This window comes from Macaca mulatta, chromosome 3 (genome assembly GCF_049350105.2).
Source record: "Macaca mulatta isolate MMU2019108-1 chromosome 3, T2T-MMU8v2.0, whole genome shotgun sequence".
Classification (NCBI taxonomy): Eukaryota; Metazoa; Chordata; class Mammalia; order Primates; family Cercopithecidae; genus Macaca; species Macaca mulatta.
The window spans coordinates 194,828,202-194,839,941 of NC_133408.1; the positions used below are offsets into that span (position 1 = coordinate 194,828,202).

At 54.4% G+C, this 11,740-nt stretch overlaps 1 long non-coding RNA gene across 1 annotated transcript; it reads right to left on the minus strand.

The window, feature by feature from the left end:
* Positions 1-236: 236 nt before the first annotated feature.
* LOC114677079 (uncharacterized) lies at positions 237-9,648 on the minus strand. The gene is made up of 2 exons (XR_003728427.2): positions 1,597-9,648; positions 237-1,458 (listed from the first exon to the last, which is right to left on the minus strand). It is a non-coding gene; the product is annotated as an uncharacterized LOC114677079 (long non-coding RNA).
* Positions 9,649-11,740: the final 2,092 nt, after the last annotated feature.

Genomic DNA, 11,740 nt, shown 5'->3' on the forward strand with positions numbered 1-11,740 from the left:
TCTGCAAGAATTCTGGTTCAAGGTTCAAAGGAACCATTTAGGAGTCCAATCGGACACCATCACAACCCAAGGATGGCCCCAGCCCCTCTGCGAGGGGTTTAACTCAGCAGCCCCCAAACCTGCAGAGGCGTGCAGGAGGCCCCATCCCACCTGCGGGGACCCTGGCTGGGCCAGCCGTCCCTTCTTGTCAGTGGATGGAACAAAGGCCTCTCGCCCTTTCTGTACCTGGGAATGCAGGGCGGGCGGGGCGGGGAGTGGAATGAAAGTCTGATCGGTGGTTATTGGCAGAGGAAAATGAAAGAACAAACTCCCTTCGCATTTTTTGGCTTGGTGTGCAAGAATGATAAATCCAGCCAGGAGAATAGGAAAACAACTTCGTGACCCGCTCCATCCCCTCATTTCCTGTTCCAAGGCGAGCCGACCGCGCTGCACCGGTCCAGGCTGGGCGCCCCCTCTCCCCTGCAGTAAAGAGGCAGCACAGGTTGGGACAGCTAGATGGGGGCAGTCCAGGCGTCCCGCCCACGGTTTCCTGGGGGTCAACAAAGGCGCCGAGGCCTCGCCCGTGTGAGGCAACCGCCCCGTGGTCCCACAGAACTTCTGGAAAAGTCTGCGCCCCCGCTTCCCGGCCTTCCCGATGCATGGCGCCCTCTCCACGAGCAGGTTCAGGAGGGCAAGAAAGGTTAGGCTGAGCGGAACAGCGCGGCCAGCGTTAGCAGTGTGCTCTGGACACCCCTAGGCGCCCACCTGGCCTTGCTCCCACCTCCCCTCGCCCCTGGCCTTCTTAACTGGCATTACCCGTAGAGGCATGAGGCTCGGGTGGAATAGGACTACTTGTTTGCGATTTGCTCGAGAACCTTCTAGGGAGAAGGCATGCCCGGCTCTGGACTTAGCCGAGAGTTTAGGGCAGGAGCGCCGGCGGGGAGTGCCCTGGGTGCTGGAGAATGCGTGTCCGGAAAGCAGTAGGGCGCGCTTCGTGGGTGCAACCAGGGCCACCTCGCGCACTTTCTTCCTACCCTGGGACAGCGCCTGGCCTGGGGCTGGGCGCACACACTGCATGGAACCAGCTCCGGTTCTTATGCCCCGGCCCCGCACCCCCTACCGCCCCAGGCTGCAGGTGCTGCGGCGCTCACTGGGCCTCCCGCGCTCCCCGGGGGCGCGCATTCCTCCATTTCAGGGAAGTCCCGGGGCAGGGGCCCACGTTGTCCGGTAGAAACCCGCGGGCTCAGGCCGACTTGCGGGGCCGCTTCTCCCAGGGAGAGAAGCTGGAGCTTCCCCCACGCGGCCCTAACGCGGGGCCGGCTGGGCTGGAGTGGGCGCTGCCAGGGTGTCCCAGCGCGCCCCCTGCCGACCGCGCGCTGCGGGGGCAACTCCACCTCCCCTCGGGAGGCCTCGTCCCCGCTGCAGAGAGACGAAAGCGTGGGTCCGTGACCAGCCGGTTTAGGAACGAAAACTCTAGAACTAAAAACAAAAAATAAAACTGGTGAGTGGGCAGCGTGGTGAGTGTTTCCCTCTGGGTAATGCTTGGCCAAAGGGGAAAATCGAATACTCCCGCCCACATCCGCCTCCCCCAGCAGGGGGAATTCCCGCTCTGCTCACCCACGCTGACCCATGCCTCCCGCCAGGTCCACTGCTCAGACAAATCTGTAGATTTCTGAGTATCCATAACTCGAAAAGCTTCAATGCACAAACGGGGTTTTACGCTGGTCGCGGCTTCACAAGGGGAAGGGCCTGCTTCCCTAAAAACAAAACAAAACAAAAAGGGCAAGGGCTCTTGCAAATGGACTGGAATTAGTAATTTAGCCAGGGCCTCTTCTAAATTCACTGCAAAATTCGCCAGCGTCTTATTCTTCACACACGACGCACCACACGAGAATCACCCCCTCCCCAGAATTTTGCAAAGCACGTTTGCTGGGTTTTCTCGCCTTTCCTTCCGACGAACTCGAATTGGAACCGGTGACCTGTCTCCGCGCCCCACCCTTCTTCCCCCACACAGTCCCTCCCCAGGGAGAATACAGGTGCTAAAAACGCTTGGGCCCCGCAGCTTCCTTCTTCCTCCTCGGTTTCTCGAATGACCCAAGCTGCCTCTTTTGCCCTCGGAAGATGGTGCAAATTCCGCGGCTGCTCGCTCTCTCCAGCGCCACAGCCCTGACTCCGACCCGGAGGCCTGAGTTCAGCCGCTTTCGCTTCCTTGCGGGCGGTTCAACCCTCTGAATACGCAGATTCACTTATTTATGTCTTTTAATGTAGTAAGTGGGCAGCTAAATGAATTGCAATTTGTAATTTTTATGGTTAATTTGAAATCTCGCTCTTGTTGGCTAATCCTGTTAGTTGGTGGCAAAACAAGGAGAAACGCGTGTTTCAGCAGCAGTGATTCTAACAGGCATTTTATGTTAAATTACAGCCGAGGCCAGAACAAAAGGAGGCGACGGACTTGCAGGCCCCGCGGCCTCTGCGGGTCCGCGCTGCCGGTGTGAGCCCACAAGGAAAGCACCTCAAGTTGGCTGGCCCCGCGCGCCCCCGGCCACACCCGCCCATCCTGGCTTCGAAATTAAGAAGCCCAGTTTGGCACCCCAATTATGTCTGTCAATGTCCCCGGTGCCCCAGACCCGCGCTCCGCTGCCTCCTGGCTTCCCATGCCGGCGAAGCGTGGCCTTGCCGAGGGCGCGGGGCTTCACGGGCGCGGAGGCCCGAGGGCGGGCCACTCCGGATCCCTTTCTTCCCCGCCTCGTCTTTTCCTCTTTTCCTTTCTTTCCTCAGCTCTTCCCGTCGTTTCCCCTGCACCCAGTCCCAGTTCAGGCGCTGTCCCAGGGTAGGAAGAAGCGCATTGCCCTGTCTTCCCCTTCTCTGGTCCCCTCCCCGGCCTCCGGCTCCCCACGGTGCAGGGCTCCGGCGGGGGCTAGGCCGGCCGAGTGGGTTTCTCAGCCGCAGCGCTTGGAGCTGGGGGAGCAGGGGCATCCCCGCTGGCGGGCCGGCACCCCGCTTTTCCGGCTACCCGCGGGCCAGGTGCGGGTTCCAGCACGCCGGGCGCGTGTGGGCGGGGGCGCGGGGGCGCGCGGCTCCGCTGGTCCGAGCGTTGTCGCCGGCGCGGCGTTTCTTGTCCCCGGCGCCTGCTCCGTGCCGTCCCAGTGAGTTTGATTGAAACGCGGCTGCGGGAAGGGGTCGACCGAGGCAGGCTGCGAGCAAGGCGGGGGTGGGGGCGAGGAAGGGGACCCGGAGAGGCCCCGGAGGGCTCGGCCCGCCACCGCCGCGCGGCGCTGCTCGGGGACTGCTATTTTGAAAGGCAGCGGCCGCCCCGCGGGGCTCGGGTTGCAGGGTCAAGTGTCACTTCCTCCGCAATCTCAGTATTCCTGTAATGTTTTAAAGGGACGAATTCATTCCGCGGGGCTGTGTGATCCGGGGGAGGCCGCGAGCGCGGCGCGATCGATGGCGCCCACTGATAGTTCATTCTGCGCCGCGGAGCGCGAGACTGTGGACCCAGGGAAGCCCCCGCAATGGTGTTGGCGTCCCCGCAGCCACGGCTTGGTCCTTTAGGGAAGGGGGGAGAGTTCAGGCCCCGGGACAAATCCTAATTGTCTTTCTGATTTTTCTTTCCCTTCGGTCCGCTTTCCCCGAGACCTCCTCCACCCTCAGCCCGCCTTGCAAACGTTGTCCGCGGGGATGGCCGCGCGATGTAGAAATGGGTCTCGTCCAGAGACGCGCGCACAGCCGTCCCCGCGCACACGAGGCACGCCAGGGCCGGCGTCCACGTGCTGGCAGCGCCCCAGGTCGGGTCAGTCAAACCCCACAGTGGGGTTTCAAACGGTGTAGGGGAGGGGAAGTAGGAAAGGTCATTCAAACAAAAACAAAAACAAAAAATCAGTGGCTCTTCTAGCTAAGGGGAAGACAGTGGGGGTGGAAAGTTAATAACAGGTAAGATCGCTGTCTACCCTCCCGCTGTTTTTAAGACAAAACATTAAATAAATTAAAAGGGAAAATACCCCCGTCCCTTCCACCAGGCCTCCGCCACATCAGGACTCCAGTGGGATAAGAGTAGGTACACACTGGACTTGCCAGATCTCCAGTCCAGCAGTCCTCAGATTAGGGACTGGAGGAAGGAAGTGCAACTCCCAGAGAGGGCAGCCAGCCTTAGCGACGGTGACAGCTTCCCCACGGTGGTCCAGCAGCTGGAGCTCCAGAGAAAGAAGGGAGGAAGCACTTCCGGAAGTCTCTGCCAAGAGATTTTAAATTGTGTTGCCTGAGGATTTTGTGGTTGAAAGAATTACCTGGTGACCTGCTAAATCTCTGAGTTTGTTGAAAGGAAATGACCTCCCCTTAGAAACCCCTCGGTTCCTGCCTACCTCCGAAACCAGAGGCTGTGCCTCTCTTTCCCTTTTCTTTCCTGCTCCCCATAGAAGGGAAGAGGAAGGTTACAGCGTTTGTGGAATCAGGAATCAGGCTGTCTGGCAACGTTTCATGGTTGTATTTGGCCCACTAAATCCTAGGTCGCTCTTCCTATATCCGACTGTAGACTCACCTTCTATATCTTATACAAGAGATATGTAGATGGCCCATAAAAGGCGGACTTCATACAAACTGCCCTGTGTGAGCAGTGGGATTCACTGTAGGAGGTGCAGGGGGTATTTTCTTAAAGGCATTTACACCCAGGAGTTCACACCACGTTGAGGAGACCAGAAGGTCTTTGGTGAACAGGCCACCAGAGATGGGAAGGAATTTCTGTTGTTCTCTGGTGCCAGTTATGGCTGGATCTCTGCGTCCTGGAGCCTAGCAGTCCTGTGATGTGGTGAGTCAACCGAGACCCAAATGTAGGCAGGAGGCATCCTTGCTTCCTTCCAGGACAAGTCAGAAAATCAAGTAAGGAGAAAATAAGTGACATGGTAGTGAAGGCACAGTTATTTACATGGTTGTTATGGGGTTCTCTCCAAGCTTTAGATATATCTGTTTCCGAAAAGCTCACTTTTTAAAAAATCAGATTTGAAGATTGTTGGAATTCTGGTTCTTCATAATGAGTCACATCTCTATTTATAGTCAGTTCATTTTCACTCGCATGTGAAGGTCTCAGTTTGAGCATCGTGTTCTAAACTGTCTGCAGTTTGATTTACTGGAAATACACCTCCACAGATAAGGTGTAGATTTTCCTAGTTCCATTCCCAATAGTATAAGCGTTATGTGTGAAGTTATTTGCATTTGTGTTCTCTGTCATTTAGTTGCACCCAGTGAAGAAAAGAGCAAATCACAGAATTTAAGATGTATAAATAGGTAAGTGCACAATACTACAACAAACCTGAAAGAGTTGGCAAGTTAAACCTTGAAATTATTTATAAAATTCCATATCTTATAAGGGACAACCATTAAGGGGCCTGTGGTGTCAATAATTTCTGTAATGCAAGGCCTTTAATACTTTTCCACCACAACCTAAATTTGCCTGTAATCAAGCTGCTGAGGTATGAATGCTGCATTCTTATTTTCCTCCTCCTATAAGCCTCTGTACCAAAACATTCAAAGGCCAGGCATTTGCTTTTTATTTATACATATTAAAAATTTCTTCTAGGAGTGAAGTTTCCAAACACAATGTGTCTGGACAGGAAGCAAATGTTGTTTTAGGGGAAAGTTCTAATAACCCCATTTATGCAAGCACATTAGAGCAGAAAGAATCATTTCTGTTAGTTAACATTTTTGAGCCAGAAAATTAAAAACAAATATTTAACTTCCCAATTTGGAATTCGGGCTGGCATTGACTGCTAAACTTTTACAATGCATACTCAATGAATTAAACACAATCTCTACTAGCCAAATAAAACTGCCTCCATGTGGCTCAAAATAAGTTTGAATAAACTGAAAGATAAATAAAATGTGCGGGGGACACCCAGGAAGAGAGCTGATGTGTGTGAACTTGGCCAAAAGACGGCTTTTGGACTCTGCTCAATTCAGGGCTTTTATGACACCTAATAAAGCTATACTTAGAGAAGACAAATATTCAATAAATATGAACACATCCTTAAAAACATATGTACACTCTTCACGTTTCCTCTTCCAAACCTACTTTTACATCAATTTATAATCGGACATGAATTTCCCCTTCTCCATTTCTCATCACAAATTTGGTGGGCTCCTAAAGCGTCCCATTTCTCTCTTTTGATTTGGGGCCCCCCACCTAATAAAGGAGTTGTGATTGCGGATGGATTTCATCTGATTTCCCCTGAACAGGCTGGCGGTGGGAAGCAGGCATTGGAGTCCCACAGCTCACTGGACTGCAGCAGCGAGCCCTTCACGGTTGCAAAGGAAGGAAATTCCTAGCGGGTCCACTCTTCAGCGTCCGCCCCGCAGGCCTAGCGCGATGTCCTTTTCTGTCTCAGGACACACCTGGCTGGGCTTCCCTAAAACCGGGCTTAGCTGGACTCCTTAGACCTGGGGATGAATTCTTGCCAAGTATTTCCAAATTTTCCCTACACCCTGCCAGTGCAATTCATGTCTCCAAACCCCCTCTCCTCCACAAAAACAAAACAACAAAACCCCAGGTCCAGGAGATCAGGCCCAGGCCGGATCCAAGACGCCGCAGCCAGGCAGCCCCGCCGCGAGCCTGTGCGGGCTTGAGCCGGCTCGGCCCCAGGAAGCCCCAGTCCCGCGCTCGGCAGCGCGCGCCCAGCGCCCAGAAGCAGCAGCTCCAGGCGGCCGCGCTCCCCGCCCCGCCGCGGTGCGTTCGGATGCCTAGCTCGCGTCCAGACCCGCGGGATGCAGACCCGGATCAGTCAGGCTTGAGGGCTGCTCCGCATAGACCAGCGTCCGGGGAAGGCACACAGTGGCAGAGGGCCCGCCCGTCTGGGCTGCGGCTGTGATGGTATCCGCGCTGCTTGTGCCTTGGGGATGGGAGGCCACCCTTGCTGACTGAAGGGCCTGAAGAGGAGGCTTTTGGGGTGCCTCTAGCCTCACCCTGGATTCACAAAATCAAATACTACCTCCTTTCCCCTTCACCACTCCCACCGCACGAATTCACATGGAGAAGAAAGACTTCTGTTCCTGTTGCTGAGTTGCAGCTATGCCCCTCGGCCTCGGAGGACGGCTCACCTTTACTGTGAATTTCTAGCTGAAGGAACAGTGCTGAGAACAGGGATAACAACAGGACCTGTCTAACAAATGCATCCACTGGTTACAAACGGCTGGGAAGAAGAGCCCAGGGACATTCCTCCCAGACCCAAGGAAAGGGAATGGAGACACATTTTGATGTTTTCTACATACTTGGTCAACTTGCAGCTACTATAGAACCCACTCCCCACAGCCAGCTCTCCCTCATGTTTTAGCGAGAATTTTGTTCAACATTCTACATTCTAAAGAACCCTTCTTCACCAGATTAAGCGCAGAGTTTCAGCAAAATAAGTCAGAGGAGAAGGATGGGGTAGAGATGGAGAGGAAGCTGGTGCTGGGGCCCACTCTGTCCTGTCGGCTGCGCCTGCACTGTCTCAGGTACCATGCTGGACAGTGGGGAAAACAAAAACTTGGAGAACAGCTCAGAAAACTCCCCAAAGGTTTTATAGCTTAAAGATAGGGAGAGGAGGAGGCAGGAAGGGTCAGGCTCTGCAGGCCTTTAGAACGATCAGATGTCTAATGAAAATAAATACCTTGTAAACATGTGGGTGCCAAGTAACCAGAAGAGAGCTTAGACCAAGAAGGTCGGAGGTCTTTTCCCACCTGTGAGAAAATAACAGATCCTGGAGCTCTGCAGCCTTAGCAATGAACTGGATTACTGATTAGTGTTTAGAGGCACCCATGCATGAGTTGGCAAACCAAGCCATTGAAATGTGGAATCAGCAGGATCTGGCTTTTTGAATGTCCATTACTTCTCATATACATGCATATCTATGTCAAATATGGAGAAGAAGAAAAAATTTAAAAGAGAAACAGAACCCCGCTTTACCAGATTAATCGAAATGGAGTGATAGATTCTCAAGTTTGAAATAACCCCCGCCCCAGGAATTCTCCAGCAGTCTCTGCAAGAAGCTCTCAGACAGCAGTTAAACAAGGTCGGCAAAACCAACTCTCAGATTAAACAAACTTCTCTTTCTGTTTCTGCAACAGGAAGAAAACATTCCACAAGCTGATGGAAGCCCTCACAGACATACATCTGTTATGGCTTTCCCAGAATGCTGACCCCTGGACAAATCTTTTGGGAACACCCTTCTCTATCTATGGAAAATGACATTCCTAATCCCTGCCCTGCCATCTCACATATGCAGAGTCTGCAAGGGAAGCCAAAACCCCTTGGTCGTCCTCACTCTCAGCCCTCTGCCCAAGAGGGGGAACTTTGATCAAATGCAACTTTCTTCTCCTTTGGCCCCAAGCTTCTGTGCTCTCCGTTCACACTCACCCAGAATGCAAAAGCATTTGGATTCAATGCTGTCCCCTCTGGCTTTCTGTCTGTCATTTGGCCTGGAAAGGATGTTCAGAAATGCCATGGACAGTTACAGTTCGACTCAGTAACTTCCACATGGCTCATGAATGTCCTTGGCTACCCGGGGAACTGCAGCCCTCTGCCCCCCAAGTTAATTGCTAAATGATTTGCAAACTTAAACAATTATACATTCTCTCTTGACTTGCCCCAAAGAAATCATGTTAATTTATGACACACTCACATGAGCCTGATTAACAAACCTAGACTAAATTTGCAGGTGGCAAAATGCAATACAAACATATATTTTAAAAAATAATAGAAGCAGGTTTTTGCCAACTCTTTTCTCCCGCGGTTTAATGATCTACCATGCTGGTTCATACGTTTTTTAACACCTGATTTTGGATATTTTTAAAAAATGAATCGATTTGTAGTCATTGCCTGACTGCCTGTAGGGAAGGAGCTCCTGCCGTTGGCAGACACCTCGGCAGCCAAGCGTGGGGTGTCCTTCCATCAAAGCAACGCCAGGGGGCAAGAAGCGTTAACAAAGCCCGGCCGCTCCGCACTCTCCCTTTATCTACCCGTGCGTGTGTGTCACACTTTCCAGGGCGAAATGTCATTTTGCAAGGTTATACATTTCCAATTCCACATAGAGCCTTATCGCTCATCATTTACCTCTTGGGCACAAACAAACAGCCTCTTTAAATAAAGCCAGGGAAGGTAAGCATATATCTTTGTACAATTAAAAATAGCACAAGAATGCCAAAATGTATTGGACCTTGCTGTTAATCCGACTTACCTGGCTGACACTCTGGCCTAATCCTATTTTCTCCTCGCATTAGAATGACTCTACAAAGCTACGTTTTGTTCTTCGGGAGCACAGTTTACCTGGTCAGTGGGCTGAGGATCAGAGAAGCCCCGCCACCTAAGGTGGGGACAGGGGCTGCAGATTGCCCAGCCTGGCCCCAGCCTGCTGGAGGTCCCAGTGCAGAGCCTGCTTGGCGAGACAGAAAGCAAACGAAATCACTCAAGGGAAACTTTGCTGGAGACAAAACACATTCAATTTCCTGAGGACTCTGCTTTCTCTCTGGAATTATTTGCTTTTGCAGAGGCACATAAAACAAATTAAACACTAAAAATGGAAGCTCCTTTGCTTCCTGGCTCAGAAAATAGTGTTTTTTTTTGTTTTAAAGGATATGGTACTAACAGTAATACAAATGAAAGAAAACAGTAACACTCTAGCTCTTTAAAATAAACTTATGTGGGCACCTAAAGTCCTTTTTGGCAGATTCTTATCTTGCAAGGCAATGCAGACAATGGGAGCTTGTGCTAAATGGCTGCTGTCACTCTGCTAACAGTCCAGAAGCTTCCACGCAGCTATTTGGGCATCTTTTCACACCTTCGCCTTCCCAACCGCAGTCCCTGGTGACCCTGACTTTTTCAGCCTGCCTCTGGGTCCACACGGGACTGGAGACTTATCTGAATGGGTACGTGGAGGGTGGGGCGGGGGGCTGAGCTGAGGAACATGGTGGCGAAGGAGTCAAATACTGTTACTTCGTATTTTAGGAATTTATTTCTCCTGCACACCCCTCCCTCCCCTGCCTACCCCCCTCTCCCAGTATCATTTCTCTTTGAAATGTCATGAACTTGGCGCTTTCAGACCAAACCGCCGGGCTCAGGCCTGAGACAATGGGATTGTCAGAGGGCCAGTGCGCAGCTTTTTCTGCGTGTTCACGGAGCGTTAAGCCTTTATCCCACAAAACGGCTCTGTGTGACCGGGTCAGACAAAAGCCAACTTGCATCTTCCGCTCCGAGGGGATCTGGGCAGAGCCGGGGTACAGCCCTGCGCGGCCCCAGGGAGAGCAGGGAGAGGGCGAGTGTCCCCAGTCCTGCCAAGTGGCGTGGAGAGGGCGAGGCCCTCCTGGGTCAGAGCCACCAACTCTGGTCTCCGCGGACACCCCCTTCCCCCGCCCGCTCCCGAGGCTCTAGGGCGGCCTCCTGGCCGCTGCCTCCTCAGACCCAGGGTCTTCGGCCTGGGCTCGACACCTCAGGCCCCTCAAGTAATTGGCCTCTCGGTGGCCGGGCACCGCCTTTCCGGCTGCTCCCTGCGCCCGCCGGCCCCTCCGGCCTCCCCTGGCGGCCGCAGGCGGCCGGGGCCCTCGCTCCCCAGCTCCAGGTGTGCCGGGAGCGAGTCGCACAGCGGGGCGAGTTCGTGTGTCCGTGTGAGCGCGGGCGAGTGTATGCGTGCGCGTGCACGAGCGTGAGTGTGCGTGGGTGTGGGTGTGAGTTTGAGTGTGCACTAGCGTGTGAATGTGTACATGTACACGAGCGTGAGTGTGAGTGTGCGTGCGAGTGTGCACGAGCGTGAGTGTGCGTGGGTGTGGGTGTGAGTTTGAGTGTGCACTAGCGTGTGAATGTGTACATGTGCACGAGCGTGAGTGTGCGTGTGTGTGCGTGGAAGGAAGGCGCGGCGGGGAGTCTGGCTGAGTCTGGCTGAAGGCCCGCTGCCTGCATGGCTGTCAGAGAAAAACAGAAGTGGGAGCCTGCTGCGGGCTCTGAGAGGACTTGATGGGAGCCCTGGCGCCCGCTGGGCACGGCGTGGTGAGTGTCGGGAGGCCGCCTGTCTCCAGCAGCCCCTGCCCTGTGCGGGCCGCCGCCTAGAGGGTCCCTGCTTGCGGGTCCGGGGCTAGGCGCGCTTGGCCTCCCCTTCCCCCGTGCTCCACCCGCAGGATTCGATGGACGGGAGCTCTGGGCTGCGGAGAGTTGCCCTGGCCCCTTCCTGCAGCAAAGGGCGGGCGGCGCGAGTGGAATGTGCAGGTCAGGCTGGGCGGGGGAGGGAGCCCAGGGGAGCCCATGGCGTAGCACCGCCAGTGTGGGCTTAGGAGGAGGTGCAGGCCTGGACCTCAGGCAGTGGGCAGGCCCCCAGGCAGCGGCTGGCAGACTCCAGGCAGGCTCTGGAGGACCCAGGATTTAGGTGTTTATGCAGTGAGGAGGCAGGGGTTTGGGTGTTCTTCCTCCCCTCTTCCTCCTTGGAATTCAATTTCTTTGAAGGGCAGCGGGCAGGCCGGGAGGGAGGGAGGGAGGGAGAAAGAGGCAGCGAGCCACAAATGCCACCCGCCATGTGCTGCAGCACGGCTTTCTAGCACAGGGCCAGGGGAAGGCAAGGTGGGGGCAGAGGCAACCCAGATAAGGGGGGACTTGCTAGGAAGTGGCCCTTGGTCTTGAGGGGCTGGTTCCATCCCGATTGGTCCCCTGGTGCCTGGGGGCCTGTGGAGGGTCCCAGGCCTAGAACTGGGGGCTGAGTGGGCGGACGGGCCTCACAACCTGGGATTTCTTTCCAGCTTCTGGGTCTGCATTTGG